Below are 8,545 nucleotides of genomic sequence, written 5' to 3'. Positions count from 1 at the left end.
CTCATTCCTCCACATGAAGTAGGAACGACCACCCGACAATCAAGGCATGCATGGGACGTGGAACAAACCCCAAAATTCCGCATAATGGCCACGTATTCCTCAGATGCCAATCGCCAGGGGCACCTGTGTAATAGCGCAGTGCCGCCCATGTACCTATAAATACACACTTCACAACAGTCATTATCTCTTCTTCCACTCTCACACGAACCCTAGCGCCACTGCTAGCCCTCGACGACGCCGGCGACGAAGCGCTTCGCTGCCGCAACCTCTCCGACGCTGTCTTCACGCCGACCGCGGACATCGTCCTCTCCGCCGTCGCCGTAGGTGTGCTCCGTCGCCAAGTTAGGGCACGGAAGATCAAACTGCTCGGCCTCATCTTCCACTCCGTCTAGCAGTTCTTAGTGTGGTAAATAAAACTTCCTTTCTACAGCACCATTGATCCTATGGATTTGTCACTTTCTACCACAAGCAGTTTCTATTCACACAAGTTAGATCTCTCTCATACTGCATCTCATAACATGCCTAGTATATTCACTTATGCTTCACAAAGTAGTTAGATTCCTCACTTGCACTGATCTGTGGATTCGTACAAATCTGGAACCAACTCCTTATCTATGAGTGAATGTCTTCGCAAAATGAGGTCAATGTCTTCTAAACTGATTTATCTTCAAAATCTTCTGAGAATGCATATGACCTCTTCCCCTTCCCTCGCACCTTAATGCTGTCACAGGTACATGTCCGTGGGAGAATCCTTTGGTTCTCATAGTCTGCATTCATTTGCAGAATTCTTACAGCATCACATTAATTCTCCCGAAGCCAGTTCCTGTTGGTCCAGCAAGTGAAATCCTTTGAAGCCTTTGAACGTGTTGAAGCCTTTCAAGTTAAAGTTTATGGCTTCAGAGAAAGCAGCAAGGAAGGGTGGCAGAAAGCGTCGTGGAGAAACATCCAGAGATCTGCCAGATGAACTCTCAGAACTATACAAGACAGATCCCGAAGAGGATTACAATCAGCGCAAGACCCGAATCCAATGGATTCGAAGATATTGGGCAGAACAATGGTTCAAATACCGATTTGTAACCCAAGAATATGCTGAGAAAAATGCCATCAAGAGACCGTGGGGAGACATTCAATACAAGAATCTTCTACCCAGGTCCAGAGATGAAGCCATTGGTCAAGGCTTCTATCCCTGCATGGTCCGTGGGCCACAGCCAGCTGATGCACATCCATCGTCACTACTATGGTGTCGTGACGACAATCTGTTCAAGCGCAACTTCTAGTTTGCCCAGAACTCAGCGAAGCAGAACAAGAAGACTTTGGGGTTAGACTTCAACCCTGGTCCCTCAGCACCAAGGGCAGATGGCACACGAGATGCAGAACCCAATGTCATCGGTCCTTTCTCCAACCTTGAAGGCCTCATCACCCGCATCTTAGTTCAAGGGACTATAGTGAATGAGCTTGCAGCTGACGCTGAATCAGAAGAAGCTCCTGCAGCGCCAAAGACAAAGAAGATGAAGAAGGCTAAAGCTTCAAAGCCTGCCCCCTCACTAAAAATCACAAGGGCGAAGCCACTGGCAACTGCACCTCCTGAAGACAATGTGCAGTCCGAAGACTTATCTCGCATCTCCAAGCCCCAGAAAGTCAAGATGCCTCTGCCTCACACTGGACAAGAGCTAACTGCTGCTGCCATTCTGCGCAATGACGACATTGATATGTCAAGTGATGATGATCTAGCAGATGACGCTCTTGAGCAACTCATCAAGAGCAAAGAAGAAGCAGAAATCTTCAATGATCTGCCTCTCTTTGATGTGACCATCATCCACAACTTCATTGACGAGTGGTTTGACACGCCAAACATCAGCTTTGAAGATCTGTAGCTACCAATTGGCCTCAGTGTCGCCTTCCAAGGCGCCATTGCTTCAGAACTCGCTATTGCCCAGCGCATTATTGAACTGAAGCAAAAGATTGACTATGAAAAGGCTCAGTTCAAGAAGCATATGGCCAAGCTCAGCATGCAGGAAGTGAAGATCTTCAAGAGTATGATGCACGAGCTCAAGGAAGCCTTTGTGAAGAAGCGTGCAGAAGCTCAGGGTTCGCATGAGCGCATGAAGACTCTGGCTGACAGATGTGTGCAAGCCTATAATGAGGCTGAGAAGCGCAAGGCCCTTGGGCGTCCTGGCATCGACCCCAGGATGGACGCAAAGAAGAAGAAGAAGCCTGCTACGGCTGAACCTGACGCACCAAGGCAGGAAGCAGTTCCTATTGTCTTCCCAACTAAAATGACTGGCTCGAAGCCGAAAAGCCGGTCAACAGCTTCAGAGCTCAAGAAGACAAGGACTGCTGAGGCTGAAGCCAGGAAGAGGAAACATTCTGAAGCCTCTCCAACTGCCCCCTCCAAGAAGAAGAGGAAGACCAAGAAAGATGGGGCAGCTCCCACAGAGCCCTTGATAGTTGAATCCATTTCTATGGTCTATCCTGAAGCTGAACACCATGAACGCCAACTGACTATCCATGAGCCTGCTTCCACAGAGGCTCATGAAGCTGAAGACTTTCCAGCAGCTGATCCCATCGCTGCTGAAGACATTGGTCAACATGACAATGTAGAAGATGGTGCAGTCCTTCCTCAGAACAACGAACTCATCAGCATTGGTCGTCCACTGACGCCAATTGCACAGGATGCTTCATGGGCAGATCGCCCACAAAAGGAAGAAGACTATGAGGCCCAACCCACTCCAACACCACAGGCGTCGCCTGCGTTGCGCAGGCTTCGCAAAGGTCCAAGGCCTCAAGTCTCTGCTGAAGACAATCCGGCTGCATCAGCCACGGAAGATGAAGTCCCACAAGTTGCCACTCCACTGTCCCACCAAGAAGCAGTTCTCAAGGAGAACGTGCTTGAAAATCTTGCGGCTGCCACAACCACCAATGAAGCTAATGTGGAGCCCTCCCCAACGGAAAAAGAAGACAGCGAAGCCATTGATCTCGTCACTTCTGTTCCTGAGTCTGCTGCCGGTCCCCAGTTCGACTACCATGTTGAGCACAGGCCTCAGGTACAGAAGCCAATCCCAAGATTGCCAAGGTTCCTAGGTCCTGCATCAGCACCTGGCTCCTTCAATATCAATGGCTTCAGGGTAGACAACACATTCTTCGATAGCTCCAGGAACCCCTACTCAAGGGAAAGGATATCATCTGATCGGTTCTGGAGCTATCCTCAGCGAAGCTATTACTCATGCATTCTTTACAACCAAGGTCGCATCTTCCCACACAAGCGCCATGACATTGAAGCCATAGCTGGTCTGCCTTGTCTAGAAGAAGCTTTGGATTGCTTCAAGGAAGTTGGACTGCTGCCGTTCGTTACTGACCAAGAGCATTGGAATGAAGAGCTGCTACTCCAATTCTATGCCACACTTCACATTCACGGGTACAGCAGAGATCCAAAGACTTGGGTCCTGGAGTAGATGACCGGAAATGTTCATCATGAAGCCAATGCATTTGAAATCATTGAGCTCACTGGTTTGCCCACTCCTGGCGATCTCTACGAGCATGGTTGTCAGCTGCATAGTGAAGCTATTGAGAGCATCTTTAAGAGGCCGGAACCTGATATGAGTCAGATGCTCAGCATGATGAAGCCATTGCCACAAGATGCTGCTTATCCAACAGAGTTCTTCGTTAAGACCTTGAGTATCTGCCACGAACCATCTATCACATCATCAGGCGAACTCTCTGGCCCATCAAAGGGCACTCTCCAAATGCCAAGCTTGAGGGTGCAGTGAAGACTTTGGTCTTCTATATTCTTCATGGAAAATGCTTCAATGCACAGGACTTATTCATCCGCCAACTTGCTGCCTCGGGCTCTGATCTGTTTGGCTTGAAGTTCTACACCCCATGGGTAATGCGGCTAATTAAACTTCACTCCGATATCTCATATCAGCCATCTGCTTGCAATCATAGGATTTTTCTGCCTGATGTGGATATCTCTACTGAAGCCATCTATCCTGAGCCTGCAAAGGAACCTCTAAGTCTTCAGAATGCAGAGCATCAGAGTTTCTCACAGAACATTGAAGGAGTTGAAGCAGTCACTCGGGTGTATCCTTTGGCTGGTTCTACACGTGCACCACACCCTGCGTCTACTGAAGCCACTGATAGTACAACTGCTCCAAGACCCAAGAAGCGCACTCGTGTTCTCAACGACCGAGAGTTTCTTGTGGCTCTTCATCAGAAACAGGATAGGCATCATGACTAGCTGAAGCGTCAGATGAAAAGCCTCTTGGTGGAAGTTAATCGCATTCGCAATCTTGCCACCAAGAATGCTTTCGTTGCCCATGAAACCTGTCGCCGTACATGGAAAGGGCTAACGATGATGTGTTCTGAAGATGATCTCCAAGAGGATGGCTTCACTGAGCGATCAAGTTTGACTCCACACCTCCTCGAAGAGCTGTGCTGCTAGGAACTCCATCCCTTGAAGACTCTGAGTTCTCTTCATCTGCTGCAACAGTGACTGCCAGAGTTATCGAGGATGAAGATGATGCTACTTCACCACCACCTCCTTCAGCACACGTCAACTCTGCTCCAAGCTCTTCAGCACCGCCAAACACCACCAACGACCCTGCTACTTCACCTACTCTGCATGGGAATGAGTAGATGCTCTATGTCTTCAAACCTTTTTGGTCCTTACTGACAAAAGGGGGAGAAGCATATGAGGTTGATAGTCTTCAAGCGGGTCCATATGGGCGGGTGCTTTATATTTTGCTTCGTGCTTACAACTCTCGTTTTGCTACATTTGGTTCTTTGAGTTGTAACACTTAAACTCGATGGTCGTCTGCTACTTATCTGCCACTTTGTTTTGTGATGATAAATTCCGCATGTGCGATGATAAATTCCGCACTTAGATCATTCTGCAGACGTCCATTTTCCATTATGCATGTCATTATCTTCATATACTTTCACATGCATAGTGGATTGTCATCATAAGTTGAAGTGGATCTCCACAAGTACAACCTGCCATGTGCATTTGCATTCCAAAAGCAAATTACCTATATGCACATCTTCAGGGGGAGCCCTTGCAACTTGTGAAGACAATTCCTTATCCTTTACAATTTCACAGATTATATTCCCCGTTGAAAACTTCAACTAGTTTGTCATCAATCACCAAAAAGGGGGAGATTGTAAGTGCATCTAGTGCCACCCCTAGTTGGTTTTGGAGTATTGACGACAAACCTAGTTGAGGGACTAATGTGTTTGTGAGAATTGCAGGATAACACAGGTAGAAGTCCCTCATTGATTCAGTTTTCCTACCAGAGATGACCCCTAAAAATGTATGAAGACATTGAAGTCAAAGGTGGTATATGAAGATATTCACATTGAAGACTATGACAAGAGAAGACACCACATGAAGCCTATGGAGCTCGAAGACTTAGATCTTTCGTAGTTCTTTTTCTTTTGTGTTGAGTCATAGGAACCACCGTACTGTTAAGTGGGGTCCAAGAGAACCAGTCAGACTGACTGAAGTGATGCCTAACCAAAAACCTATGTCTTCGAGTGAAGACTATGAGAGCGAATCTTGTCCAGAGTCGGACAAGTCAGCTTTGCTTGTAGCCCAAGTAAAGTTGCCATGTGAGTTTGAAATCTGACCGTTGGAACACGTGTCAGTTCCTTAGTGACCCAGGGTCATTTCGGACAAATTAGGTCGGGTTGCCAAGTGGCTATAAATAGCCCACCCCCCATAACCATAAACGGTTGTCTGCTCAGATTGAGAGTACGGCTTTTGTCGTTTGAGAGCAACCCACCTCGAAGCCTTTGAGAGAGAATTCCTTGCGAGGATAAAGCCCTAACCACCCAGAGCCAGAGAAAATTGGGCATCACTTAAGTCTTCTTGTCTGTGTGATCTGAAGACTTATTACACTTGAGGACTGTGCATCCTCCAGCCGGTTAGGCGTCGCGTTCTGAGCATCCAAGAGACATTGTGGATTGCCGATGAACAAAGTCTGTGAAGGTTTGGGAGTCTACCTTGAAGACTTACCAGAGTGATTGGGCGAGGTCTGTGTGACCTTATCTCAAGGGGAATATGGTGAGGACTGGGTGTCCTGAGCTGCGTGTTCAGGACTGGGTGTCCGGGACTGTGTGTCCTAAGGTTTGAATACCTAGCCTCCCCAACTAGACGTACAGTTGTCACAGCAACTGGAACTGGTCCAACAAATCATTGTCTTCAACGAGTCACTGGTTTCATCTTCCCTTCCCTTTACTTACTGTTGCTCCTTGTGAAGTCATTGTATGTTTGCACTATCTTTTGTCTTCACTGAGTGAATGCATGTTCTGTATGGCTTCATAATATCTTCCTACCTGATCCTTACTACATTGCTGCTATTAAGTCATTGTGCTTTCACTTCATTGAATACTTGACTATGGCTTGTCTAGTGTAGTCTACCTTCCGCTGCATGGTAATAGGTTTATTTCTATCGTTTGTCTTCATAACTTCCATGTTTTGAAGACTTTCATAAAAATCGCCTATTCACCCCCCTCTAGTCGATATAACGCACTTTCAGGGGGAACACGATCTCTGCTTTGACAAGACGTGTCAAGAAACCGCCTCGCGTTATGTGTGGAGCTGGTTGAAGAAAAACGGTTCGAATAATCACCGGGCCATGACATAACGTCATGCTGCCAAAACAAGTCAGCAAATTGGAATTGCGAAAATATTATTCTCTCTACGGCGGTATGTGGAACTTATTTTGTAGGGTCGGACACTATCCTCGTATTCAAATTCTTCTATGATGTATTCGGAGAAGGAACCCGCCTTGCAATGCCGAAGATAATACTGCGCGTTGGACTCATCATCATTGAAGCCTGGTTCAGGGCTACTGAGGGAGTCCTGGATTAGGGGGTCTCCGGACAGCCGGACTATCTCCATTGGCTGGACTATTAGACTATGAAGATACAAGATTGAAGACTTCGTCTCGTGTCCGGATGGGACTCTACTTGGCATGGAAGGCAAGCTAGGCAATACGGATATGGATATCTCCTCCTTTGTAACCGACCTTGTGTAACCCTAACCCTCTCCGGTGTCTATATAAACCGAAGGGTTTTAGTCCATAGGACAACAATCACAACATACAATCATACCATCGGCTAGCTTCTAGGGTTTAGCCTCTCTGATCTCGTGGTAGATCTACTCTTGTACTACCCATATCATCAATATTAATCAAGCAGGACGTAGGGTTTTACCTCCATCAAGAGGGCCCGAACCTGGGTAAAACATCGTGTCCCCTGCCTCCTGTTACCATCCGGCCTAGACGCACAGTTCAGGACCCCCTACCCGAGATCCGCCGGTTTTGACATCGACACTACCTAACATATTTATCCATGTAAGTTTCTTTATTGTGGCAAGAATGTTCAGATCCATAAGATTCACTACAAAAGTTTAATATTGACATAAAAATAATAATACTTCAAGCATACTAACCAAGTAATCATGTCTTCTCAAAATAACATGGCCAAAGAAAGATATCCCTACAAAATCATATAGTCTGGTTATGCTCCATCTTCATCACACAAAGTATTTAAATCATTCACAACCCCGATGACAAGCCAAGAAATTGTTTCATACTTTTGATGTTCTGTCATGACCGGTTTTCCAATAAAAATATTTATTGAGAAACCAATCTTTTGAGTCCAGTATGAGAGAAATCCTCCTCACTGGTAGACAAATTCTTGATACAATAAGCCAGTAGCATAGGATATATTACAGGGTTGAGCTAGGGCTGCTCAACAAATTATTACAAGCGCGCCAATAATTATACATAATGGCGGATATAACACAATGGTGTGGTGGCATACTACTGACTCGAGGATAAAGTGATGGTGGAATAACACAGTGGGGAGTGTGATAACACAACTCTCAAACTGGCATCTCATCGAGCGTCGAGGTGAGGCTCGATAAATTTATTCGGGTTGCAGAAGCGGATATAATACAGTGACCAAATCCAGGGTCGCACGAGACTGACTGGGATTCCTCTAGGCGTCGAACTCGCTATCGAACTCTTCATCCATGAGATCGCCTTCGTCAGCATCTGGCCAAATCAACAAGCCAGTGAGTACTTTGAAAGTACTCGCAAGACAGTTCGGACGTAAGATATAACAAATGCATGCATGAATGCGTCATGATTAATTCACCAATGTACATTTAAAGTATTAGCAGGCAAGGTAAGCAAAGAGGGAATCGGCGGTAGTCCACCTGAAATCCCGACAGAAATATAAATGGAAACCGATCGGGTGTCTGAAGCGACGCCTCGAAAGGTGAACAAATAAATAAAGGATAAAATCGTGCCACAGTCGGGCGTCTTAGCGACATCACAGAAAGGGCTTTAAAAGAAATGCCATAGTCGAACGTCGGGGCGACATCACAGAAAGGGCTTTAAAAGAAATGCCACAGTCGGACGTCGGGGCGACATCACAGAAAGGGCTTTAAAAGAAATGCCACAGTCGGACGTCGGGGCGACATCACAGAAAGGGCTTTAAAATAAATGCCACAGTCGGACGTCAGGGCGACATCACA

This window comes from Triticum dicoccoides, chromosome 7A (assembly GCF_002162155.2).
Source record: "Triticum dicoccoides isolate Atlit2015 ecotype Zavitan chromosome 7A, WEW_v2.0, whole genome shotgun sequence".
Classification (NCBI taxonomy): domain Eukaryota; kingdom Viridiplantae; phylum Streptophyta; class Magnoliopsida; order Poales; family Poaceae; genus Triticum; species Triticum dicoccoides.
Note: the sequence above shows the minus strand (reverse complement) of the source record.